This window comes from Lagenorhynchus albirostris, chromosome 4, assembly GCF_949774975.1.
Source record: "Lagenorhynchus albirostris chromosome 4, mLagAlb1.1, whole genome shotgun sequence".
Taxonomy (NCBI): Eukaryota; Metazoa; Chordata; class Mammalia; order Artiodactyla; family Delphinidae; genus Lagenorhynchus; species Lagenorhynchus albirostris.
In genome coordinates this window covers 33,778,872-33,806,126 of record NC_083098.1, presented here as the reverse complement: position 1 = coordinate 33,806,126, position 27,255 = coordinate 33,778,872, and the positions used below count along the sequence as shown (strand labels likewise).

Below are 27,255 nucleotides of genomic sequence, written 5' to 3'. Positions count from 1 at the left end.
CAACCACTGCACCACCAGGGAAGCCCAAGTCTTCTATTTATAACCTTAGGCTCGTTTAAAGAAGTGAAGTAGTGTACGAAAATGGTGATGGCCCATATTAGGAAAGGCCAGTATATTGCATTTTCCCTGCCCAACATATATGAATTATAGATTGGTCTCCTATGGAAGTTTATCCTCAAGAAATCTGGATAGAATTTTAGTGCTAGTCTTATTAAATTCGTTCATTAAACATAGCTCAGGCACCATAGTAATATTTAAACTGGAGTAATCACTGGGTTGCAAATGAGATATTATTATTTTATTTATTTATTTATTTATTTGTTAGAACAACTCAGCAAAATAAAATTCCAGTTTATTGTTGGACAACATTGTTTCACACATACATCAAACAGGCCAAAAAAAAAAAAAAAATCCCAGCAACTTCATAGGAAAAAAAAGAAACCTTTTATCTTTGGCTTTTTTAACCATCTCATACAAATCAACTACTTATGGTACATATAAGTATATACACAAAAAATGTTACGGGAATGCTCGGAATAAGATTGTTTTTTTGTTGGTGTTTTTGATTTTCTTACAAGTTTTTTTTTTCTCCTTTGAGATTATAATGAACATGGTCACACCACAAGTAAAGTCAGAAGTAGGACAGAGAACGCTCCGAAGGCTGGTTTGGTCATCTGAGATCATTAAAAATGGCTTGACCCCCTAACAATATGTACAAAAATATAAAATGTAAATAAAAAATACAAATTTTCCTTTTTAAAGTACTTTAAGAAAAAAAGCAGGGCCTTGGAAGTTTCGGTTCCTTTTTCCTCCCCTGTTGCAAATTCGCACTGTGGTTTTGGTTGGGTGGTAGAGAGCGCGTGTCATCTGCGGGTGGCGCTGCCCGCAGTGGGCGGGCGGGCGGGCAGGACTCTCTACTTGAAGGTGACCGCGTTTAGATTCTGAGACAGGAAGTGGAGGGTGACTAGGTCAGGGTGGCCTTTTAAGTTTAACTTTTCCTTTTTTGCTGTCTAGTCATGCTCATCCGTCTTCCGCTTCTTGGTGTCAACATCGTCATCCTCATCATCTTCAGCTGCCCGCTTGCCTGTAGCTGCCTCAGTGTCATCATCTTCATCTCCATCCTCTTCCTCACCATCGCCTTCCTCTGCCTCCTCCCCCCTTCCTCCTCTTCTTCGTTTACCTCAGTGTCGGCCTCCTGCTCTCCATTTGCCTCGTTAGCATTTCCATGAGCAGGCACCTATCTCCCATTCTCTGCCTCCTCCACAACTTCCTTCTTCTAAGTCCTTGGTGGTGATTTCGGAGCTGGTATCCACGGCCGCGTCTGACAATGATGGGGCACGCCGGTGATCCGATGCAGCGGATTCAGAAGAAAGCAGGAGTTCAACGACTCTGGCAATCAAGATGCCGGAGTCCGCGGCGGAGGCGGCTGCGGCGCGTGGGGAGCCGGACAAGGGAACAATGCAAAGATGGCTTTTCAGAGCAGCCAGTCCAAGTGAGATATTATTAATGTGGTTTTAAAGAATGTATTTCACACATTAAAGGAGTGTTTTAAATCTGCATTTTTACCGCTAAAATCCTGCAATCTAGGTATTTGAGAAGTTACTCTTAAGGTTATATGAGTGTTAACTTTCTCATCTTTCAACTTGCTCGCCAAGATTAATTCCAGATCAAATCCATATGGAGTGAGAGATACTGTTGAACAGACCCCAGAGGTCCTGCCTGTGACACGGGTGGTCTTAGGGAGAGAGATGGACTGTACTGGAAGAGCAGCAGGCAGGGTCTAGAAACTAGCTTTTGGAAGGAGATGGGGGAGTGAGGGGGTCTGGAGGAAGGAGAAAATGCAGGATGTGGTCATGGGGATGCTTGGAGACAGGCTTTTGCCCTGTACCAGCAACAGGAAGTTGTTCTTCTAGGGCCACTCTTGTGGAGCTTGCAATTAGGCAGCCTTTGCAAGCACTGGTACAGCCAGCTTTCTTCCAGACCCCAGAGAAAGGAAGCATGTACAAAAGACCAAGGGAGAGAGACTCAGTTTGTGCAGAGGATCTCACGGACGTAGACAGGGACTGTCCGTGTCTGTGCTCTTAGCCTCTGACCAAAGCTAGCAGGACCTCTCTGCTGGGGTAGACTGTGTTTCTGCTTTAAAACAATGCATGTGGAAGGACAGAGCACTCCTGAGACTTTTTTTTCTTCCAGTTTTATTGAGATATAATTGACGCACAGCACTGTATAAGCTTGAGGTGTACAGCATCTTGATCTGATTTACATACATCATGAAGTGATTATCACAGTAAATTTAGTGAACATCCATCATCTCACATACGTATAAAATTAAAGTAATAGAAAAAAAATTTTTTTTCTTGCAATGAGAACTCAGGATTGGTTCTCTTAACAACTTTTACATATAGCATTCAACAGTGGTAATTATACTTATTATGTTGTACATCCCTAGTACTGATGTAGCTTATAACTGGAAGTTTGTACTTTTTGACTGCCTTCATCCAGTTCTCCTCCCCACTGGACTTTTTTTAGCTGCTTAACAGGAAAGAGAGAAAGGTTTTCTGTGTGTATTCAGTTTGGAGTGTCTGCTTGCACTAGGTCCATACTAGAGGCATTCGTAGTTCACTTACTGCATAACCTGTGCTTCTCCACACACCTGCGAGGCCTGAGTTTTTGCTCTTGGTGAAGCAGATTGGGGTTGACAATAAAAAAAAAAAAAGAAGGAAAACTCAGTAGCCTTCTTGAATCAGATTAACAGAGACCAGATATGAGATCCTTTTTGAACCAGAAATTAAGGTAGATATGACTCACCCTCCTAAAGTCAGATCTGTAATAAGTGAGAAAGTTCCCATAGTGGAGAAGAAGGGAAAGAACTCTCGATTCCAAGCAAAAGCCCCTCAGGCCCAGAATTTGGGCATTTTAGTGTGTATCCTGTCCTCCCCTTATTGTCATAAAGGGGACTTCAGTGACCACTTGTTCTCTGGCTCATCCCAGACCCCAGTATGTGTTGGACAGTCTCAGAACTGCCTAGGACTGTGGAGTGGGCACCTCCACTCTTCTGGGAGAGTTTGGTGTCAAGCTGCATTCACGAGGGAAAGGACTAGGTGGACCTGGCATCTTTCTTCTCTTGTGAGAGATGCAGACCCTAGAGGAGAGGAAGATTGGAATCTGATGCTGACTGTTCCTTTCCAAGACAGCCACTGATCCACAGCCACAGCTCCAGAGGGTGTTAGGAGAAACTTCGGCATGTGCAGTCATATGCAGTTGGGAAACTGGTGATGGTGCCCAAACACAAGAGCAAAAGGAAAAAGGAAGGTGAGATCTCTCCGGAAAGTCAGAAGAGATTCACTGGGGCTTCCCTGGTGGCACAGTGGTTGAGAATCTGCCTGCCAATGCAGGGGACACGGGTTTGAGCCCTGGTCTGGGAAGATCTCACATGCCGTGGAGCAACCAAGCCCGTGAGCCACAACTACGGAGCCTGCGCGTCTGGAGCCTGTGCTCCACAACAAGAGAGGCCGCGATAGTGAGAGGCCCGCGCACCGCGATGAAGAGTGGCCCCAGCTTGCCGCCACTAGAGAAAGCCCTCGTACAGAGACGACGACCCAACACAGCAAAAAATAAATAAATAAATAAATAATTATTAAAGAAAACATTTCTACTGAATATCTTTAAAAAAAAAAGAATTAAAAAAAAAAAAAGAAGAGATTCACTGGCCACAAGTAAGTGTAACACAGAACCCCTCAGAGAGAAGACAATGTAGCTGACTTGTCAGGGCTCCAAAAAGTCTTCTTGGAGCAAGATGTAATGAGACGAAGGCATTTAGTCATTAACATTCCTGGGCCGGGCTGGTTCTCACAAGAAAAACACTGAGGGCTATCATTTGCACTTCCGACCACAACAGAGTAATCCTCCTACCATAAACAGCTACGGAGCAGACAGAATAGATGAGGCAGCTGTTTGCAGGTGTTAGACAACAGGCAGAGCAGAGAAGCACAGGACAGGAGCCCTTGTTTGCCCCGGCTCTTGGGTTCAGGGATCTTTCCTGACTGTGGAGAAGTGAGGGGGAACCCGAGAAAGCAGTGGTCTTGCTGAGCTGAGAGGCAGTAATTGCGGTTTGGCGCTGCTGAACTTTGTGGATAGAGGGGCTGGAGAAGAGGAAGCTGCTCAGAGGGGTTCCCAAAATCTGTGTGGGTGTTTATCTGAGGTCTGTGGCCCAGGCCTGGGCTGTGCACATACACCTCCTGTGAGGTGTAACCGGGGAGAGGAAACCCCACGGCGAGAAACCGGAGTTTGCCCAGTGCCAGGAGATGCTAGAGGGAGTTCCACTGCAAAGGTGGGGAAACGCCACTGAACAACGTGGGCATTCACTTGAGATCACAGAGAGTCCACATCCTAGGAATAAGAACCGTTCCCTCAAGAAAGGGCCGTACCCTAAGAACAAATGCCAGCTCTTTAAAGGAAGACAGCATAATTCAAGCTCTTTACAATGTGTCATATACAATTCCCAGTGTGCAATATAATAAAACTTGCCAAACCCCTGAAGGGCCAGAAAATATGACCCAGAAAAATGGACCCAAGATGACCCAGAGGTTAGATTTAGCAGATAAAGACTAAAGAATCTATTATAAATATGTTTAAGGACTTAAAGGAAGGGTTGGTCTTAACGATGGAACATGTGAGAATGTCAGCAAAAAAAAAAAAAAAAAAAAATAGAAGCTATAAACATGATCTACATGGAAACTCTAGAAGTGAAAAACAGTATCTGAAACAATATCTTAAATAAAAAGTTCATTCTGATGAATAGAAAGAAAAAATATTTTTAAAAAATGAACAGAGCCTAGCGACCTCTGGGACAAAATAATCTATCATACACATAATTGGAGTTCCTGAGGGAGAAGGAAGTGAATGGGGCAACACAAAAATATATATATTTGAAGACATAGGGCTAAAAAATCCCCAGTTTTGGAGACAAACATCATTGTCCATATCTAAGGATATCAGCAAATCCCAAGCAGGGTAAACAAAAAGAGATACACACTTAGATATATCATTATCAAACTGCCAGAAGCTAAAGATAAGTAGAAAGTTATGAAAATGGCCAGAGGAGCCCTGGGGCGGGGTGGGGGTAACAACAGGTAAACTCTACAGATAATAAGCATAAGAAAGCTGGTGTGGCTTTGTCTTTTCAGATGAAGTAAACAAAAACTGTCACAGATCAAGGAGGACATTTCATGATGATAAAAGGACAGTTAAGCATAAAGATATAATCATCATAAATGTGCATGTATCTAGTAACAGAGTTTCAAAATACCTGAGGCAAAATCTGACAGAACTAAAGGAAGAAATAGTAAAATAGGTAAGTCAGAGATTTTAACAGCCCTTCTTAGTAATTGATGGACCAAGCAGAAAAAAAAAAAAAGAGCACATAGATTTAAACAACTCTCCTCCACTGGACATAGCTAGCATTTATAGACCCTTTATCTAGCAATTGCAGAACATACATTGTTTTCAACTACACTTGGAGTGTTTAACATCATAGATTGAATACTGGGTCATAAATAAATCTCAACACAATTAGAAGATTGAAAGCACAGAGACTATATGTTCTCTGACCACAGTGAAATTAAGTTAGAAATCAGGGACTTCCCTGGTGGTCCAGTGGTAAAGAACCTGCCTTACAATGCAGGGGACGTGGGTTTGATCCCTGGTCAGGGAACTAAGATCCCACATGCCACTAGGCAACTAAGCCTGTGTGACAAAACTACTGAACCTGCGCACCTCAACTAGAGAGCCCACGTGCCTCAAACTACAGAGCCCATGCACTCTGGAGCCTACGCGCCACAACTAGAGAAGAGAATACCCACATGCCACAACTAGAGAGAAGCCCGTGCGCTGCAACAAAAGATCCCACATGCCTCAACGAAGATCCTGTGTGCTGCAGCTAAGACCCAACACAGCCAAAAATAAATTAAATAAATAAATAACAAATAAATCTTAAAAAAAGAGAAATCAATAACAAAAGCATTTCTAGGAAAAAAAAAACCCAAATATTTGAAATTAAGTAACACTCTTCTAAATAATCCATAAATCAATGAAGAAATTGAAAAAAAATAGAAAATATTTTGAACTGAATGATGATAAAAATACAACATTAAGGGCTTCCCTGGTGGCGCAGTGGTTGAGAGTCCACCTGCCGATGCAGGGGACACAGGTTCGTGCCCCGGTCGGGGAAGATCCCACATGACGTGGAGCGGCTGGGCCCGTGAGCCATGGCCGCTGAGCCTGCGCATCCGGAGCCTGCGCTCCGCAACGAGAGAGGCTGCAACAGTGAGAAGCCCGCGTAAAAAAAAAAAGAATTGGAGTCTAAGAAGAGATCTTCACTGTTGATTTTTGACAAAGATACCAGGGCAATTCAGTGGTGAAAAGAAAGTATTTCCAATAAATAATTGTGAAGTGATTGGATGTCTGTATAGACAAAAAGTTGACCATATTCTCATACCATACACAAAACTAATTTGAAGATGCTCGTAGACCGAAATGTAAAAGCTAAAACTTTCAAACTTCTAGGAGAAAACACAGGATAATGTCTTTGCACTCGTGAGGTAGGAAGAGATGTCTCAGGACAAGAAAAGCCCAAACCATAAAGAAAAAAAAAAAAAAAACTGGTAAAATTGAACTTCATAAAAATTAAAAAGTTATGCTCATCAAAAGACACCATTAAGAAAATGAAAAAGTAAGCTACATATTGGGAGAATATATTTGCCAAATTGCTATAATCAATAATAAAATATCAAAATCAATAAAATGGGCAAAATACCTGAACAGACACTTCACAAAAAAAGATGTATTTACGTTCAATAAATCCGTGGAAAAATATTCAACGTCATTGATTCTCAAGGAAATGAAGATTTCACGACCACTAGAATAGATAAAATTAAAAAGACTTCATCAGTGTTGGCAAGGATGTGGGGCAGCTGGAAGTCTCACGTGTTGCTGGGAAAATACTTTGGGGGAAAGTGTTTGGTAGTTTCTTAATGAAGTTAAACATACACTTATCCATGACCCCGCAATTCCATGCCTAGATTTTTACCCAAGAAAAGTGGGTAAAAAGCCACGTACAAGAATGTTCATAGCAGCTTCTTTCACAGTAGCCCCAAACTGGAAACAACACACGTTTATGGGAATGAATTGTGCTATGTGGATTTAATATAACACTACTCAGCAGTATAAAAGAATGATCTGTTGAAACATGCAACACTACGGATGAATTTCAAAACCCCTATGTTTGAGTCAAAGAAACTAGACACAAAATAGCACATATATTATTGATATTTTATTTATGTGAAGTCAATGAGCTAATAAAATTAGTCTGTGGCAATAGAAATTAGAATAGTTGTTGTTTATGGGGTGGAGAGTAACTGGGTGAAGGAATGAGGAAACTTTCTGGGGTGACAAATATTCTGTATTTTGAATCATGTGTTGGTTATGCAGATACACACACATATGTATGTATATATATATATATATATATATATATATATATATACCATGAAATACTATGTATACTAATATATATGCAGTATGTACATATATATTAGTCAAAACTCATCTAACTATACCTTAAGATTGACACATATCTGAATATAACTTTTACTATAACTTTAAAAAATGAAGGAAAAAAGCTTAAGGTAAGGGCATGGACGCCATTTCATTTTCTGGAGATGGATGTAGTCGGCAGCTCACAAGTTGGGAGCAAGGTGGGGTCTGGGCAGAGAATGACGGTGGCTGCAGGTAGAGGAAGAGGCGAATGAGAGCACAACAGAGCTGGGAGAGAGGGAGGGATATCGTAGCTATCCTGAGTATAAAACTTGGGGGAAGGCAAAGCTGTCCAAGAAGGATGTTTAGGGAATTCTGTCTGTTGGAAGCAGTGTGAAGACTCTGGTCATCCCTTTAAGAAGACCTGAAGAGCTCTGTTATTCTTCTTGGCTTTCAGAATAGATTGGTGTTCTTTTGAAAGTGTGACCATACTGAAACTAAGGGTTTCAGGTGGCATGCCCAAGCGATTTCAACTCTCTTGTTTAACTACCATACAACACAACATCCCCATGGCATGGGGGGTGGGTACTGAGGGGTGTAGTGTAAATCTCTGATTTCCTGGGTAAAAAGGGCCTTTGAAGGAGGTTCTGCAGTGAGCCTTCTGCCATCAAATGGTAAGGGATAGTCCTGAGAGCCTAGTCACTTTAAAGGGAAATTTTACCTCTGCTTTATAAATGAAAATCCTGGTGATTTCTTCTTGGTTGCTTGTACAGGCTGAAGCACCCTGTGCTGTGGATTTATAGTCTCTTGCAGCTTGTTCACAGCAGTTTGGAATTCCCTCTCTATTCCTTTGTTTCCAGGGGGACCCCTAGGTTCCCCTGACTGTTGTGAAACAGCTCAGAGCTTCGAAAACCTCAGGAGAACATTCTGGGCCCAGCTGGAATTTAGTCTGTTTACTGCTCAGCCACTAAAGACCTATATTAGTTATGGATTCAACTTTGGTATATGAATCCCTTTGCCACCAACCCCCTCTGCTGGCCTTGAATTTGCATCTTACACTCAACCCGTTTCCCCATCTAGTGTGATTTTTTTTATTTTCTTGGAAAATAAAGAACTCCAAATGAAAACAAAATGTTCATTTATGAGTAGGCACTCCACAAGACAGTTATTATTGTCCCCAGTTCTCGTTTTCTGCCCGCCTTCCTGTCCTTATCCATCACAACACTGTGACTCAGTAGTTCTCAACCCCACTCCCCAATAACGTCATTGTACAGCCATGAGACACGTCTCAAATGATGGGCTTTCCCCCCTAAATGCAGAGAGCTTAAAAAATATATTTCCATAAAGTATTTCTAACTATTAACAGATTTGTTTACTAGTTTTTCATGTTTCTTGGCAGATTTTAATGTTAAAATCTTGCATGCCATCTGCTTTGAGGGAAGGATTAAGAGCAAGGGGAAGGGTGGGAAGGTAGAAGCTGAATTATTCTTAACAGCTCTGGGAATGATACCATATTTTAAAATCAATCCAGAATGGAAAATGGAAATTGCTTTCAGGCATGACGATCCAGCATTTACAGCTCAGTTTCTGTTTCCAGTTCTCCCAGAACACAGATATCATGAAATCTTTCATGAAACTCCAGATCTCCTCTTAAGATGATGTTTTGGAGGCATGGAAAAAAAGCCACAAACACTGAGGGCTTTTGCTGATAAAGGGTAAAATAAGTCTGTTTCCTATTCCCCCTCAACTAGTGAGAAGGAGGTCGGAGTGGGAGTGAGGTCCTAAGAATTTGATCAGGTTAAAGGAAAAAGTCTTTCTAAAGCCTCTGTCGATGTGCTGCTCTGAGGTGTGCACACCTATAGTGAAAGACTCTGTTAAGTAGGATACCTTAGTGAGTTGAGTTTTTGAGGATGCAAGCTAGACTTAGGCCTTAGCTTTGAATAGGAATGGAGAATTGAATGTCTTCATCTAGTAACTTTACAGGCATACGTTTATTGCTTTTTGCAGATATTGCATTTTTTATGAATTAATGGTTTGTGGCAGCCCTGTGTCAAGCAAGTCTATCAATGCCTTTTTTCACAGCATTTGCTTATTTTGTGTCTCTGTGTCACATTTTCGTAATTCTCACAATATTTCAGATCTTTTCATTATTATATTTCATTACAGTGATCCGTTATCCACTGATAATCTTTGTTGTTATTATTGCAAAAAGATTATGACTCAGTGAAGGCTCAGATGATGGTTAGCATTTTTCAGCAATAAAGTATTTTTAAATTAAGGTATGTACATTTTATATGCCTAAAGCTGTTGCACACTTAAAGACTATAGTATATTGTAAATGTAACTTTTATATGCACTGGGAAATCAAAAAATTTGTGTGACTCACTTTATTGTGATATTCAGTTTATTGCCATGATCTGGAATTGAACCCCAGTATCTCCGAGGTTCTGAAACGTGCCTGTATATGACTTTAGTGATTGGGGCTGGCAGTCAGTTTGAGGGGAAGGGTCCTACTTGGGAGCTTACTGGAATGAGAATCACTAAGAGTGACATTATCCTGGGGATAGCCTGATAAGGATAGACATCGAGTAACATTTATTTTCCACAGAAATAGACTCACAGGCATAGAAAACAAACTTTTGGTTACCAAATGGGATAGCGAGGTGGGGCGGGGGAAGGGCAGAGAGATAAATTAGGAGTTTGAGATTAACATATACACACTACTATATATAAAATAGATAAACAACAAGGACCTACTGTATAGCACAGGGAACTATATTCAATATCTTGTAATAACCTATAATGGAAAATAATCTGAAAAAAATATATATATGTATAACTGAATCACTTTGCTGTACACTTGAAACTAACACAATATTGTAAATTAACTAAACCTGAATAAAAAATAATATTTATTTTCCAAAAATTATTCAAGAACTTTGGAAGTTATCCTATACCATAAGCACATTATCTGAGACATGCCTCATTGCTGAGCCCTGAAATGATGTATTGCGGCGTAGTTGTTGAGAACTACCTCAGTGTGACCTTGGAAGGGCTGGAGTTGTGATGGGTAAGAACAGGAAGGTGGGCAGGAAAATGAGAACTGGGAATAATAATTTTTTTTGAGTGCTTATTACGTGTCAGGCATTGGGCACTTTCTGTACATTATTTCATTGAATCTTCACCCTGGGAAGTGGCTGTTATTCCCACTTAACACAATCAGTAAATGATGAATCCAGGATTCAAAATCCTATTTAGTGCCCCTATTCTTATAGGGCATGGAGAAAATGTACCATATGTAATTCCTTATTTAAATGAAATTAAAATCAAATCAATACATATCCATTGATCACAATATAAGTCTTTGTAAGGACATAGATTTTGAATTATTCAGCCTTAAAACGGGAGATCCTGCCATTCATGACAACATGGATAAACCTGGAGGACGTTATTCTAAGTGAAATTAGCCAAACATGGAAAGAAAAATACTGCATGACCTCACCTGTATGTAGAATCTAAAAAAGTTGAATACAAAATGTAAAACAGTGGGTTATCAGTGGCGGGGAGGTAAGGGAAATGGGGAGATGTTGGTCAAAGGGTAGAAAGTTTCAGTTATGTGGAATGAATAAGTTCTACACATCTAATGTACAACATGATGACCATAGTTCATAATACTGAATTGTATAGTGAACATTTTCTAAGAGAGTAGATATTTGGTGCTCTCACCACACACCCACACACACACACACACCCACACACACAGGTAACAAATAAGGAGATGGGTATGTTAATTACTTAACTATGTTAATCATTTCACTAGATGTATGTATATCAAAACATCATGTTGCACACCTTAAATAGATACAATTTTAATTCAAAAAATTAAATTTTAAAAAAGGATAGAAGGTAAACATATAGCAGATGGGACTTCTCTTCCCAAAGCAAAAACAAAACCCAAAGCATCTCTACTTCTACACCCATCCTCACCTCCTTTTCAGGCTTGGTCCTTGGTCTACTCAGCAACACTTTTTAAAAAAATATCTTCAGTCTCTCCTCTTGCATCCCTTCTACATAGTTCTACTTTATCCAGCTGAAAGATGAGCAGATATTCTGAGATAATGTGCCAGGTTTTCATTCTTCATTTTCTTGTGAATGAGAGAAGGGAAATGCCTCCCAGCCTGACCCCCCATCTCCTCATTTTAAGATGCTGTTGCTGTGAAAGCAGGACTACAGAATTCATCGGCAGAGGTGAAATCCAAGTCTCAGGAAATGCAGTTTTTAAAAGGAAACCTCGGGCTTCCCTGGTGGCGCAGTGGTTGAGAGTCCGCCTGCCGATGCAGGGGACACGGGTTCGTGCCCCGGTCCCGGAAGATCCCACATGCCGCGGAGCGGCTGGGCCCGTGAGCCATGGCCGCTGGGCCTGAGCGTCCGGAGCCTGTGCTCCGCAACGAGAGAGGCCACAACAGTGAGAGGCCCGCGTACCGCAAAACAAAACAAAACAAACAACCAAAAAACATAAAAGGAAACCTTTTGTAAGAAGTAAACGCGTTGTCTGTCCTTGAGAGTGTTAATTGTGAAGTGGGTAAAACTCGGACTGTATGGCGCAGTCGGGCTCAAAGAGCAGGGGAAAGCCTGGCCACCAAGAAGGGACAGTTGTCTAGAAAAGCAGAGGACATAGCACCATGGGATTAAAGGGTGTCACAGTTTTGTGAAAAAGCAAGTCATATTTGGTAAGGAGCCTAAGAAGTGTAAGTGAACTTCTTACATGACATGTGATGCAATCTTTTATTTAAGTAGAGCTCATGTCCTAAGTTGGGCCATTTTCAGGAGTACAAAGGAGCTTTCTTCTTGAATGCAGACTAGGTTTCCTAGACTTAGACAGCCCCGATTTCAAATTTCTGGCTTAATTTACGAAAGAGGTTGAGAACAGAAATAGAGACGATAACCAGTTATTAAGTCCTAACCCAAATTATATGTGTGGTGAAATAGGATTTGACAAATACGTAAGATACTTTTGCCTAATAAATGCTCAGTCAGATAACTGTTTATGTCCCCTCCCTATTCCAACTTTTAGGGACTCTCCAATGTCATTAGAATAAAGGACACATTTGCTTGCATGTCCTGCTTCATGGTACAATGTCCTTGTCTACTCTTGGCTTATACAACCTGCCTCTGAGCCTCCTCCACCCACGATGGCCTGGGTTAGACAGTCATGTCTCTTATTTTTTTGCTCAGACTGTTAATTTCACCAAAGAAACCTTCCTCTTTTCTTAGGCTCCCCAGTTCCTTCCAATTCCTTGAGATCCTGTTTAAAGAAGTGATGGCAGGAAGGTTTAAGACATACAAATAAATCAAATAAGGAATGGTCAGTATTATAAGAATGAAATTCTATGGGAATTCAGGGGAAGGAAAGATTACTTCAGCTCAGTACATCAGGGAAGAGGTAGCAAGTCATTGAACACAGACACTAAGAGTGAAACAAGAGAAAATAATTTGTAAAAGCGGGTTAGGGACACTGGAAACTTTGAACGCAACTGTTGGCATTGGGAACTCATTCCCTTCCTGAGTTCAGAGCCAATTAAGAGATCTCAGGAGTCAGTAGTGATGGGATCATAATCTCATCACTAATTACCTTTAAAGCTGATTAGAGAATGTTCTTTTAGACCAGTGGCCAGCTGGGTTTGTTAATTAGAATTACCAAACAGGAATGGGAATCACTGGGTAACTCAAGGCCTCTTGAAGGAGAAGGCCTCTTACTATGTGGCAGACAGCAGGGACTATTCAATTGGTTATTTCCTCCCTCCCTCCCTCCCTTCTGTCCTTCCCTCACTATTTCCTTCCTTCCCTCCCTCCCTCCTTCCTTTCTTTTCTTCCTTCCCTTTTTCCATATTTATTAAGTACCTATAATGGGCCAGCTACTCTTCTACATGCTGAGGATAAAGTATTGAACAGGACAGACACAGAATTTATATTTGAGAAAGAGTTCAAGTTAAGGCTGACCGAATCTGAAAAGAAAATCCCAGAGAGGCCTCAGCTGGTTATGCTCAATTTCTTCTCCCAAACTCAAGATGCATTATAACCACAAAATGACAAATGTTTACCTCACTCAATTTTCTAACCTATAAAATGGTATTAAGAATTCTTCCCTTGAATAACTCCTCAATTTTTTAAGTCAAATGAAAACATATTGAAAATGTTAGCATACTATTAACACATAAAGAAACGTTTAGTTAATAAACTGTAGTGTTTTCTCCATGTGCTCTTTCTTCTCCTTCCTTAGCAACTCTTATTACCTTAATTTCTCTTTGTCTTCTTATTTATTCTTTCACTTTCCTTCTTAACTTGGCTGCTTTTCTCCACTAAGGATGTTTGAGTTCTTTCCAAGAAAACCCTTCCTTCAGTTACTTTATGTAAAATCCTATAGCTAATCTGCATTGGAAAGAAACTTTGCTTGTGCTTTGGAAATGCTTTAAGTCATCATTTAAATTTGATAAGCTTAATGAATTGGGAGATTGAGATTGACATATGTACACTAATATGTATGAAATGGATAACTACTAAGAACCTGCTGTATAAAAAATATAAATAAAGTAAAAATTAAAAAATAAAGAATTTGATAAGCTTCTGAGTGTACAAATAGAACATGGTCAATGAGCAGAAACTTTCCGTTAAAACAGGGAGCTTTATTGAGTGCTTGGCTGCACCAAACACCCTGCTGGCCAGTGGGAAATAACAGAGAACAAGATGGAAATGGTCCCTCTCCGTGAAGAGCTTTTGTTCCGTGGGGGAGGACAGACCACAAGGGTGATCAATGATGGGGCAGTCCAGGGGGCTATAAGGATAGATGCGAAGACTATTTGAGGAAGTACTATTTAAGGACTTTAGCTGGGTCCCTTAGATGGCGTTCTGAGGACCAAGAATATTTAGCTGACATAGTATAGAACAGTGTATGGGCATGTGCACCACAAGTGCACACATCTGCGGGTGTATATTGATTAAGTTAATGTATTTTGTACTCCACCTAATTAAAAATGTAATATGAAGCTGCTAATAAAACTACACAAAATTCACAAAGATGAAAATAAAATTAAGGAAATCAGGGAAAAAGATAAGGGAAGTGGCACAGTAAGATTAAGCTAGGAAGAATTTAGCACATGGAAATACAGTCTGTAGGATCACGCACATGTGTTAAGGCTGGAACTATTCCTGTAGTGACAGGATTCATGTAGATACATTCCTCCTGTTCAGAAGAAGAAGCATTTACTTTCCTGTAACTAAAGACTTGGGGAATCTTTCTCCTGTAGTTCTTTACAGAGGGAACACAGAAATGTAATAGGAAATCCCCTAAACCGTGTGCTTAACGATAATACACCGTTCTGTAAATGTGTTTGTATTGGGAGCAGGGAGGCAAAGTAGCGCAGCCCGTGCTTCCATTACATGTACCTGCACTACCTTCTTTTTCCTCCAGGAAAGCAAAGCTGCTAAGGTGTCTAAGTTTCCAAACCTTAACATTTGCCAGCTGTGGTTATGATGCTTTTCCCAGTATGAAATCAGCAAGTTGGAGTCTGTAATGGAACTTACAGCCTTAAGTTTATAGTGTGGATTTCCCCACTTTGCCTTCCCACTATTTGTCTTTTCATTAGGATTTTTCAAACCCATGGGTCCCCCTTGAGTTTAGGGTGTACGTGTTTGTGTTTATATCTGAAAGTACACCCTTCAGATATAAAAGACCTCTGTGCATAAATTTAGGGTACCCCTTTGTTTTACAAAACATATACAGGAGAGGTACCACTACAAGATAAAAGTCACATGATTCTAAGTGATGATTAGAGGATCCACTTAAACGTGGATCCTTTTTTTTTTCACATCTTTATTGGAGTATAATTGCTTTACAATGCTATGTTACTTTCTGCTGTACAGCAAAGTGAATCAGCTATATATATGTACATATATCCCCATATCCCCTCCCTCCTGAGCCTCCCTCCCACCCTCCCTATCCCACAAAGCACCGAGCTGATCTCCCTGTGCTATGCAGCAGCTTCCCACTAGCCATCCATTTTACAATTGGTAGTGTATATATGTCAACGCTACTCTCTCACTTCATTCTAGCTAAATGTGGATCCTTTAAAAAAAAACCAGCAACCAATTCCCCTTTCTAGACTTTTCAGACTTTCAGGGTGTCCTGTATGGGTGGAGTGGGGCAAAGGTGACCCTTAAAAATCATACAACATAGAAGCTTCATATATATGTGTGTACAAACACACACACACACACACACACACGTGGAGTAAAGCAGGCTCAATAGAAAACACTGTTTACAGAAACACATCATTTAAAAAGTGAATGTTTGCCATGATTGCATTCCAAGAGAGAATATCTGTTACGAGTTTGGGGGTTATATTCTTCAGATTTTTATTTCCTCTGGAAATAGTAACATTGCTGTAACTCAGCAGAATGGTCTTCTATCTTGAATTAAGAAACTGGTCAAAAGGAAATGAGCCTTACCTTTCACTGGGCCAGGCAGTACCACGTGGCCCATCATCTTCATCTCCTGCTGCTCACATTGAAGGAGTGCCGGTGATGGCAGGGAAAGTCGTATCTGATTTTCTTCCTCTGGATGGAGCCCCCAAACATGTATGGTCTCATTTGTATTTTAGATTCTTGAGTGCAGTGCAGCCCATGATGGAGTTGACAGGGTTGGGAAGTCAGGCATGGTACTCCCAGCCTCACTGCCCCTCTGCCATGCTCTGGCTCGGGCTTTCATTCCCATTTGCATGTGGTCTCTCTCTTGAAGAAGTATTCCTTTGCCCTAGTCCGGCAGTCTTTTTAACTCTTCCTCTCTTCCCTCAGCACCTTATCTCCTCTTGAAAACTCAGCCCCAGTAATTCTCTGATCCTTCCCTTTTGCTTCTGGAGTGGAAGAGGTTGATTTACTCCTGAAGTAGAGGTGAGGAAGACCTGGACAGCTGTGGAATATCCAAGGAATATTAAGACATCTCTCATAATGGACGGGAGTCCCTCCCTAGCCGACCCAACATAGTGCACAAAAAGAGCCCTTGTCCCTCCAGGAGAACCATAAAAGCCCTTCTCTTCCCTTCGCCTGTGACGCCCTAGACTCAGAAGCAACAGGACCATTGTACCACATATGTTATTTTTTAAAATTCAAAAGTGGGATCTTACTGTACCTATAAAATTTTACAACTTTTATTCTTAACAATATATCCTGGTTATTTTTCTATGTGTGTACACATGGATCTGTTTTATTCTTTTTAACAAACGCATACGATTCCACTGTGTACATCTAAAATTAACCAATTCCATTGTGATGGACCTTTGTATTGTTTGCAATTTTTTTCTGGAAAATGATTATATCTTCAACATTCACTGGACATGATCAACATTTTTTACCTTTCCCAATTGAAAGGCAAAAATTATATAAAACAATCACAAAAAAGATTAGATCAGAGCTTTTATGATTATTTTTGAAGTCAACGGTTTTTATGAATATTTTTACGTATGTTTTTACATATGTTTCCTGGCCTGCACTTACCTCACTTGATCTCTCAGCATCATTCCATAACTTCTACTTCTAAACTAAGGAGCACAGTTAGTCTGCAACTATTTTGCTAGGCCTTTTTTTCCTCACAGTTAGGAGACAGAGTAGAACGTTTACTCCTAGGTTTTTGACTTGAGCCACAGGGTGTATGGAGATGCCATCTAATTGGAAAAGAGAAGAGAGAAATGGGGAGAGAAGTGACTTGGAGCAGTGGGTGGGCAGAAGTGGAAAGTTTTATTTTGGGTATGTTGAATGTCAGATGCTCATGAACCAGTGGGCAAGTCATGGAGATTCTTTCATAGGTGAATCTGAGCACAAGGAGGGTATGAAGTTGAGGTTATCCTAACATAAGAAGTATTTAAAACCGTGTAACTGATGAGCTCACCAAAGCAGGAAATTCAGAGAGAGAAGAGGATATATTTACTCAGCAGTTTGAAAGCACTGATGACTGTGCATATGAGGCAGATATGAAAGTAAATCCCATTGTGAAATCCTAGAGGTAGGAGGAAATTAAAAAATTAGGTATATCAGCTTTTGTAATCCCCGTTTCCTCTGCCAAGTTTCATGTAAAGCTCATATTGGTTAAAGAATTTATGCCTGAGCTTCAGGGAAATAACACCTTGGAGGAAATATTTAGCTACGATCCCCTCATGAATTTGTTTGTTATTTAGGGATTTATGGTATTAGACATTGTGACTGTCTCTGATAATCATACAGCATTTGTAATACAAGTTCATTTTTCGATATACAAAATGTTTCTGATTGTGTAATTCTTTTTGTTTCCAGATACCTGTAAGAATACCATGAAAGTATACAATTAAAGACTGATTTTCTTTTTTTTTTTTTTTTTTTTTTATTTCTTGGGTTGTAATTACTTTTTTTTTTTTAACATCTTTATTGGAGTATAATTGCTTTACAATGGTATGTTAGTTTCAGCTTCACAACAAAATGAATCAGTTATATATATACATATATTCCCATATCTCTTCCCGCTTGTGTCTCCCTCCCTCCCACCCTCCCTATCCCACCCCTCCAGGCGGTCACAAAGCACCGAGCTGATCTCCCTGTGCTATGCGGCTGCTTCCCACTAGCTAACTACCTTACTTTTGGTAGTGTATATATGTCCATGCCTCTTTATCGCTTTGTCACCGTTTACCCTTCCCCCTCCCCATAGCCTCAAGTCCATTCTCTAGTAAGTCTGTGTCTTTATTCCTGTTTCACCCCTAGGTTTTTCATGACATTTTTTTTTTAAATTCCATATATATGTGTTAGCATACGGTATTTGTCTCTCTCTTTCTGACTTACTTCACTCTGTATGACAGACTCTAGGTCTATCCACCTCATTACAAATAGCTCAATTTCGTCTCTTTTTATGGCTGAGTAATATTCCATTGTATATATGTGCCACATCTTCTTTATCCATTCATCCGATGATGGACACTTAGGTTGTTTCCATCTCTGGGCTATTGTAAATAGAGCTGCAATGAACATTTTGGTACATAACTCTTTTTGAATTATGGTTTTCTCAGGGTATATGCCCAGTAGTGGGATTGCTGGGTCATATGGTAGTTCTATTTGTAGCTTTTTAAGGAACCTCCATACTGTTCTCCACAGTGGCTGTATCAATTTACATTCCCACCAACAGTGCAAGAGGGTTCCCTTTTCTCCACACCCTCTCCAGCATTTATTGTTTCTAGATTTTTTTTTTTTTTTTTTTTTATTTATTTATTTTATTATTTTTTTTATTTTTTTACATCTTTATTGGGGTATAATTGCTTTACAATGGTGTGTTAGTTTCTGTTTTATAACAAAGTGAATCAGTCATACATAAACATATGTTCCCATATGTCTTCCCTGTTGCGTCTCCCTCCCTCCCACCCTCCCCATCCCACCCCTCCAGGCTGTCACAAAGCACCGAGCCAATATCCCTGTGCCATGCAGCTGCTTCCCACTAGCTATCTACCTTACTGCGTTTGTTAGTGTGTATATGCCCATGACTCTCTCTCGCCCTGTCACAGCTCACCCTTCCCCCTCCCCATAACCTCAAGTCCGTTCTCTAAGAGGTCTGCGTATTTATTCCTGCTTTACCCCTAGGTTTTTCATGACATTTTTTTTCTTATATTCCATATATATGTGTTAGCATACGGTATTTGTCTCTCTCTTTCTGACTTACTTCACTCTGTATGACAGACTCTAGGTCTATCCACCTCATTACAAATAGCTCAATTTCGTTTCTTTTTATGGCTGAGTAATATTCCATTGTATATATGTGCCACATCTTCTTTATCCATTCATCAGATGACGGGCATTTAGGTTGTTTCCATCTCTGGGCTATTGTAAATAGAGCTGCAATGAACATTTTGGTACATGTCTCTTTTTGAATTATGGTTTTCTCAGGGTATATGCCCAGTAGTGGGATTGCTGGGTCATATGGTAGCTCTATTTGTAGCTTTTTAAGGAACCTCCATACTGTTCTCCACAGTGGCTGTATCAATTTACATTCCCACCAACAGTGTAAGAGGGTTCCCTTTTCTCCACACCCTCTCCAGCATTTATTGTTTCTAGATTTTTTGATGATGGCCATTCTGACTGGTGTGAGATGATATCTCACTGTAGTTTTGATTTGCATTTCTCTAATGATTAGTGATGTTGAGCATTCTTTCATGTGTTTGTTGGCACTCTGTATATCTTCTTTGGAGAAATGTCTATTTAGGTCTTCTGCCCATTTTTGGATTGGGTTGTTTGTTTTTTTGTTATTAAGCTGCATGAGCTGCTTATAAATTTTGGAGATTAATCCTTTGTCCGTTGCTTCATTTGCAAATATTTTCTCCCATTCTGAGGGTTGTCTTTTGGTCTTCTTTATGGTTTCCTTTGCTGTGCAAAAGCTTTTAAGTTTCATTAGGTCCCATTTGTTTACTTTTGTTTTTATTTCCATTTCTCTAGGAGGTGGGTCAAAAAGGACCTTGCTGTGATTTATGTCATAGAGTGTTCTGCCTATGTTTTCCTCTAAGAGTTTGATAGTTTCTGGCCTTACATTTAGGTCTTTAATCCATTTTGAGCTTATTTTTGTGTATGGTGTTAGGGAGTGATCTAATCTCATACTTTTACATATAGCTGTCCAGTTTTCCCAGCACCACTTATTGAATAGGCTGTCCTTTCTCCACTGTACATTTCTGCCTCCTTTGTCAAAGATAAGGTGACCATATGTGCGTGGGTTTATCTCTGGGCTTTCTATCCTGTTCCATTGATCTATCTTTCTGTTTTTGTGCCAGTACCATACCGTCTTGATAACTGTAGCTTTGTAGTATAGTCTGAAGTCTGGGATCCTGATTCCTCCAGTTCCTTCTTTCGTTCTCAAGATTGCTTTGGCTATTCGGGGTCTTTTGTGTTTCCATACAAATTGTGAAATTTTTTGTTCTAGTTCTGTGAAAAATGCCAGTGGTAGTTTGATAGGGATTGCATTGAATCTATAGATTGCTTTGGGTAGTAGAGTCATTTTCACAATGTGGATTCTTCCAATCCAAGAACATGGTATATCTCTCCATCTATTTGTATCATCTGTAATTTCTTTCATCAGTGTCTTATAATTTTCTGCATACAGATCTTTTGTCTCCTTAGGTAGGTTTATTCCTAGATAGTTTATTCTTTTTGTTGCAATGGTAAATGGGAGTGTTTTCTTGATTTCACTTTTCAGATTTTTCATCATTAGTATATAGGAATGCCAGAGATTTCTGTGCATTAATTTTGTATCCTGCCACTTTACCAAATTCATTGATTAGCTCTAGTAGTTTTCTGGTAGCATCTTTAGGGTTCTCTATGTATAGGATCATGCCATCTGCAAACAGTGACAGCTTTACTTCTTCTTTTCCGATTTGGATTCCTTTTATTTCCTTTTCTTCTCTGATTGCTGTGGCTAAAACTTCCAAAACTATGTTGAATAAGAGTGGTGAGAGTGGGCAACCTTGTCTTGTTCCTGATCTTAGTGGAAATGCTTTCAGTTTTTCACCATTGAGGATGATGTTTGCTGTGGGCTTGTCATATATGGCCTTTATTATGTTGAGGAAAGTTCCCTCTATGCCTACTTTCTGCAGGGTTTTTATCATAAATGGGTGTTGAATTTTGTCAAAAGCTTTCTCTGCATCTATTGAGATGATCATATGGTTTTTCTCCTTCAGTTTGTTAATATGGTTTATCACATTGATAGATTTGCGTATATTGAAGAATCCTTGCATTCCTGGAATAAACCCCACTTGATCATGGTGTATGATCCTTTTAATGTGCTGTTGGATTCTGTTTGCTAGTATTTTGTTGAGGATTTTTGCATCTATGTTCATCAGTGATATTGGCCTGTAGTTTTCTTTCTTTGTGACATCCTTGTCTGGTTTTGGTATCAAGGTGATGGTGGCCTCGTAGAAGGAGTTTGGGAGTTTTCCTCCCTCTGCTATATTTTGGAAGAGTTTCAGAAGGATAGGTGTTAGCTCTTCTCTAAATGTTTGATAGAATTCGCCTGTGAAGCCATCTGGTCCTGGGCTTTTCTTTGTTGGAAGATTTTTAATCACAGTTTCAATTTCAGTGCTTGTGATTGGTCTGTTCATATTTTCTATTTCTTCCTGATTCAGTCTTGGCAGGTTGTGCATTTCTAAGAATTTGTCCATTTCTTCCAGATTGTCCATTTTATTGGCATAGAGTTGCTTGTAGTAATCTCTCATGATCTCTTTTATTTCTGCAGTGTCAGTTGTTACCTCTCCTTTTTCATTTCTAATTCTATTGATTTGAGTCTTCTCCCTTTTTTTCTTGATGAGTCTGGCTAGTGGTTTATCTATTTTGTTTATCTTCTCAAAGAACCAGCTTTTAGTTTCATTGATCTTTGCTATTGTTTCCTTCATTTCTTTTTCATTTATTTCTGATCTGATTTTTATGATTTCTTTCCTTCTGCTAGCTTTGGGGTTTTTTTGTTCTTCTTTCTCCAATTGCTTGAGGTGCAAGGTTAGGTTGTTTATTCGAGATGTTTCCTGCTTCTTAAGGTGGGCTTGTATTGCTATAAACTTCCCCCTTAGAACTGCTTTTGCTGCATCCCACAGGTTTTGGGTCGTTGTGTCTCCATTGTCATTTGTTTCTAGGTATTTTTTGATTTCCTCTTTGATTTCTTCAGTGATCACTTCATTATTAAGTAGTGTATTGTTTAGCCTCCATGTGTTTGTATTTTTTACAGATCTTTTTTGTAATTGATATCTAGTCTCATGGCGTTGTGGTCAGAAAAGATACTTGATACAATTTCAATTTTCTTAAATTTACCAGGGCTTGATTTGTGGCCCAAGATATGATCTATCCTGGAGAATGTTCCATGAGCACTTGAGAAAAATGTGTATTCTGTTGTTTTTGGATGGAATGTCCTATAAATATCAATTAACTCCATCTCGTTTAATGTATCATTTAAAGCTTGTGTTTCCTTATTTATTTTCATTTTGGATGATCTGTCCATTGGTGAAAGTGGGGTGTTAAAGTCCCCTACTATGAATGTGTTACTGTCGATTTCCCCTTTTATGGTTGTCAGTATTTGCCTTATGTATTGAGGTGCACCTATGTTGGGTGCATAAATATTTACAATTGTTATATCTTCCTCTTGGATCGATCCCTTGATCATTATGTAGTGTCCTTCTTTGTCTCTTCTAATAGTCTTTGTTTTAAAGTCTATTTTGTCTGATATGAGAATTGCTACTCCAGCTTTCTTTTGGTTTCCATTTGCATGAAATACCTTTTTCCATCCCCTTACTTTCAGTCTGTATGTGTCTCTAGGTCTGAAGTGGGTCTCTTGTAGACAGCAAATATATGGGTCTTGTTTTTGTATCCATTCAGCCAATCTGTGTCTTTTGGTGGGAGCATTTAGTCCATTTACATTTAAGGTAATTATCGATATGTGTGTTCCTATTCCCATTTTCTTAATTGTTTTGGGTTCGTTATTGTAGGTCCTTTCCTTTTTTTGTGTTTCTTGCCTAGAGAAGTTCCTTTAGCAGTTGTTGTAGAGCTGGTTTGGTGGTGCTGAACTCTCTCAGCTTTTGCTTGTCTGTAAAGGTTTTAATTTCTCCATCAAATCTGAATGAGATCCTTGCTGGGTAGAGTAATCTTGGTTGCAGGTTTTTCTCCTTCAACACTTTCAATATGTCCTGCCACTCCCTTCTGGCTTGCAGAGTTTCTGCTGAAAGATCAGCTGTTAACCTTATGGGGATTCCCTTGTGTGTTATTTGTTGTTTTTCCCTTGCTGCTTTTAATATGTTTTCTTTGTATTTAATTTTTGACAGTTTGATTAATATGTGTCTTGGCGTATTTCTCCTTGGATTTTTCCTGTATGGGACTCTCTGTGCTTCCTGGACTTGATTAACTATTTCCTTTCCCATATTAGGGAAGTTTTCAACTATAATCTCTTCAAATATTTTCTCAGTCCCTTTCTTTTTCTCTTCTTCTTCTGGAACACCTATAATTCGAATGTTGGTGCGTTTAATGTTGTTCCAGAGGTCTCTGAGACTGTCCTCAGTTCTTTTCATTCTTTTTTCTTTATTCTGCTCTGCAGTAGTTATTTCCACTATTTTATCTTCCAGGTCACTTATCCGTTCTTCTGCCTCAGTTATTCTGCTATTGATCCCATCTAGAGTACTTTTAATTTCATTTATTGTGTTGTTCATCGTTGCTTGTTTCATCTTTAGTTCTTCTAGGTCCTTGTTAACTGATTCTTGCAATTTGTCCATTCTATTGTCCATTCTATCTCCAAGATTTCGGATCAACCTTACTATCATTATTCTGAATTCTTTTTCAGGTAGACTGCCTATTTCCTCCTCATTTGTTAGGTCTGGTGGGTTTTTATCTTGCTCCTTCATCTGCTGTGTGTTTTTCTGTCTTTTCATTTTGCTTATCTTACTGTGTTTGGGGTCTCCTTTTTTGCAGGCTGAAGGTTCGTAGTTCCTGTTGTTTTTTGTGTCTGTCCCCAGTGGCTAAGGTTGGTTCAGTGGGTTGTGTAGGCTTCCTGGTGGAGGATACTAGTGCCTGTGTTCTGGTGGATGAGGCTGGATCTTGTCTTTCTGGTGGGCAGGTCCACGTCTGGTGGTGTGTTTTGGGGTGTCTGTAGACTTATTATGATTTTGGGCAGCCTCTCTGCTAATGGGTGGGGTTGTGTTCCTGTCTTGCTAGTTGTTTGGCATAGGATGTCCAGCACTGTAGCTTGCTGGTCGTTGAGTGAAGCTGGGTGCTGGCGTTGAGATGGAGATCACTCCGAGATTTTTGCTGTTTGATATTATGTGCAGCTGGGAGGCCTCTTGTGGACCAGTGTCCTGAAGTTGGCTCTCCCACCTCAGAGGCACAGCACTGAGTCCTGGCTGCAGCACCAAGAGCCTTTCATCCACAGGGCTCCTTAATTTGGGATGATTCGTTGTCTATTCAAGTATTCCACAGATGCAGGGTATATCAAGTTGATTGTGGAGCTTTAATCCGCTGCTTCTGAGGCTGCTGGGAGAGATTTCCCTTTCTCTTCTTTGTTCTCACAGTTCCCAGGGGCTCAGCTTTGGATTTGGCCCCGCCTGTGCGTGTAGGTCGCCGGAGGGCGTCTGTTCTTTGCTCAGACAGGACGGGGTTAAAGGAGCCGCTGATTCGGAGGTTCTGGCTCACCCAGGCCGGGGGGGTAGGGAGGGTCACGGAGTGCGGGGCGGGCCTGCAGCGGCAGAGGCCGGCGTGAGGCTGCAGCCTGAGGCGAGCCGAGCGCTCTCCCGGGGGAGCCGTCCCCGGATCCCGGGACCCTGGCAGTGGCGGGCTGCACAGGCTCCCCGGAAGGGCGTGTGGCTAGTGACCTGTGTTCGCACACAGGCCTCCTGGCTGCGGCAGCAGCGGCCTTAGCGTCCCATGTCCGTCTCTGGGCTCCGCACTCTTAGCCGCGGCTCGCGCCCGTCCCTGGAGCTCTCTCAAGCAGCGTTCTTAATCCGCTCTCCTCGTGCACCAGGAAACAAAGAGGGACGTAAAAGTCTCTTGCCTCTTCGGCAGGTCCAGACCCCTCCCCGGACTCTCTCCCGGCCAGCCGCGGCGCACCAACGCCCTGCAGGCTGTGTTCACGCCGCCAACCTCAGTCCTGTCCCGGCGCTCCGACAAAAGCCGGAGCCTCAGCTCCCAGCCCCACCCGCCCCGGCGGGCGAGCAGACAAGCCTCTCGGCTGGTGAGTGCCGGTCGGCCCCGATCCTCTGCGCTGGAATCTGTCCGCTTTGCCCTCCGCACCCCTGTTGCTGTGCTCTCCTCCGCGGCTCCCAAGCTCCCCCACTCCGCCTCCCGAAGTCTCCACCCGCGAAGGGGCTTCCTAGTGTGTGGACACTTTTCCTCCTTCACAGCTCTCTCCCGCTGGTGCAGGACCCGTCCCTATCGTTTTGTCTCTGTTTAGTGTTTTCTTTTGCCCTAACCAGGTACGTGGGGGGTTCCTTGCCTTTTGGGAGGTCTGAGGTCTTCTGCCAGCGTTCAGTAGGTGCTCCGGGGGAGTTGTTCCACGCGTAGATGTATTTCTGGTGTATCTGTGGAGAGGAAGGTGATCTCCGCGTCTTACTCTTCCGCCATCTTCCCGGAAGTCTCTTCAAGACTGATTTTCTTGAAACACATTTCTTTTTCATTTTATCATACTTTGGTGATGAAGAGTAATGTAAAATATTTGAAAATGACAGTTATGTTGAATAATTAAAGAAGTTATACCGTGATATTGTTTGTGAAAATGATACAGAGGACAATAGTAAATGTTAGATAATAAGAAGAACCAGCACCAAGAGAATGTTACTCTTGTTACTAACACTGTTAACGCTAATAATAAACAATTCAAAAGAGACCTTGGAGCTCAAGAAACTCACACAGTTAGAACTTGTGATACCAGAAGTCATAACTGTTTTCAGGTGTATCTGGAAGTAAAAGATGATGTAGGTATATTTTGGGCTACTTCGTGCGTGCGCGCATGTGTGTGTGTGTGTGTGTGTGTGTGTGTGTGAATTATTATGAAGTGAGTTGATTTTTCTTTTATTTTTGAATTTTATTTATTTTTTTAAAAAGCAGGTTCTTATTTGTCATCAATTTTATACACATCAGTGTATACACTGATTGTCAATCCCAATCGCTCAATTCAGCACACCACCATCCCCACCCCACTGCAGTTTTCCCCCCTTGGTGTCCATACGTTTGTTCTCTACATCTGTATCTCAACTTCTGCCCTGCAGACTGGTTCATCTGTACCATTTTTCTAGGTTCCACATACATGCGTTAATATATATTTGTTTTTCTCTTTCTGACTTACTTCACTCTGTATGACAGTCTCTACATCCATCCACGTCTCAACAAATGACCCAATTTCGTTCCTTTTTATGGCTGAGTAATATTCCATTGTATATATGTACCACAACTTCTTTATCCATTCCTCTGTCGATGGGCATTTAGGTTGCTTCCATGACCTGGCTATTGTAAATAGTGTTGCAATGAATATTGGGGTGCATGTGTCGTTTTGAATTATGGTTTTCTCTGGATATATGCCCAGTAGTGGGATTGCTGGGTCATATGGTAATTCTATTTTTAGTTCTTTAAGGAACCTCCATACTGTTCTCCATAATGGCTGTATCAATTTACATTCCCACCAACAGTGCAAGAGGGTTCCCTTTTCTCCACATCCTCTCCAGCATTTGTTGTTTGTAGATTCTCTGATGATGCCCATTCTAACTGGTGTGAAGAGATACCTCATTGGAGTTTTGATTTGCATTTCTCTAATAATTAATGATGTTGAGCATTCTTTCATGTGTTTGTTGGCACTCTGTATATCTTCTTTGGAGAAATGTCTATTTAGGTCTTCTGCCCATTTTTGGATTGGGTTGTTTGTTTTTTTGTTATTAAGCTGCATGAGCTGCTTATAAATTTTGGAGAGTAATCCTTTGTCCGTTGCTTCGTTTGCAAATATTTTCTCCCATTCTGAGGGTTGTCTTTTGGTCTTCTTTATGGTTTCCTTTGCTGTGCAAAAGCTTTTAAGTTTCATTAGGTCCCATTTGTTTACTTTTGTTTTTATTTCCATTAATCTAGGAGGTGGATCAAAAAAGATCTCACTGTGATTTATGTCAAAGAGTGTTCTTCCTATGTTTTCCTCTTAGAGTTTTATAGTGTCCAGTCGTACAT

General features: G+C 40.6%; 1 protein-coding gene and 1 pseudogene across 1 annotated transcript in view; one reads left to right on the top strand and one right to left on the bottom strand.

Annotated features, from left to right (window-relative positions):
• DCHS2 (dachsous cadherin-related 2) overlaps nucleotides 1-27,255 on the top strand; it is a 290,076-nt gene that overhangs the window by 98,139 nt on the left and 164,682 nt on the right. The window lies entirely within an intron of this gene.
• Nucleotides 433-16,081, bottom strand: LOC132519556 (prothymosin alpha-like; annotated as a pseudogene).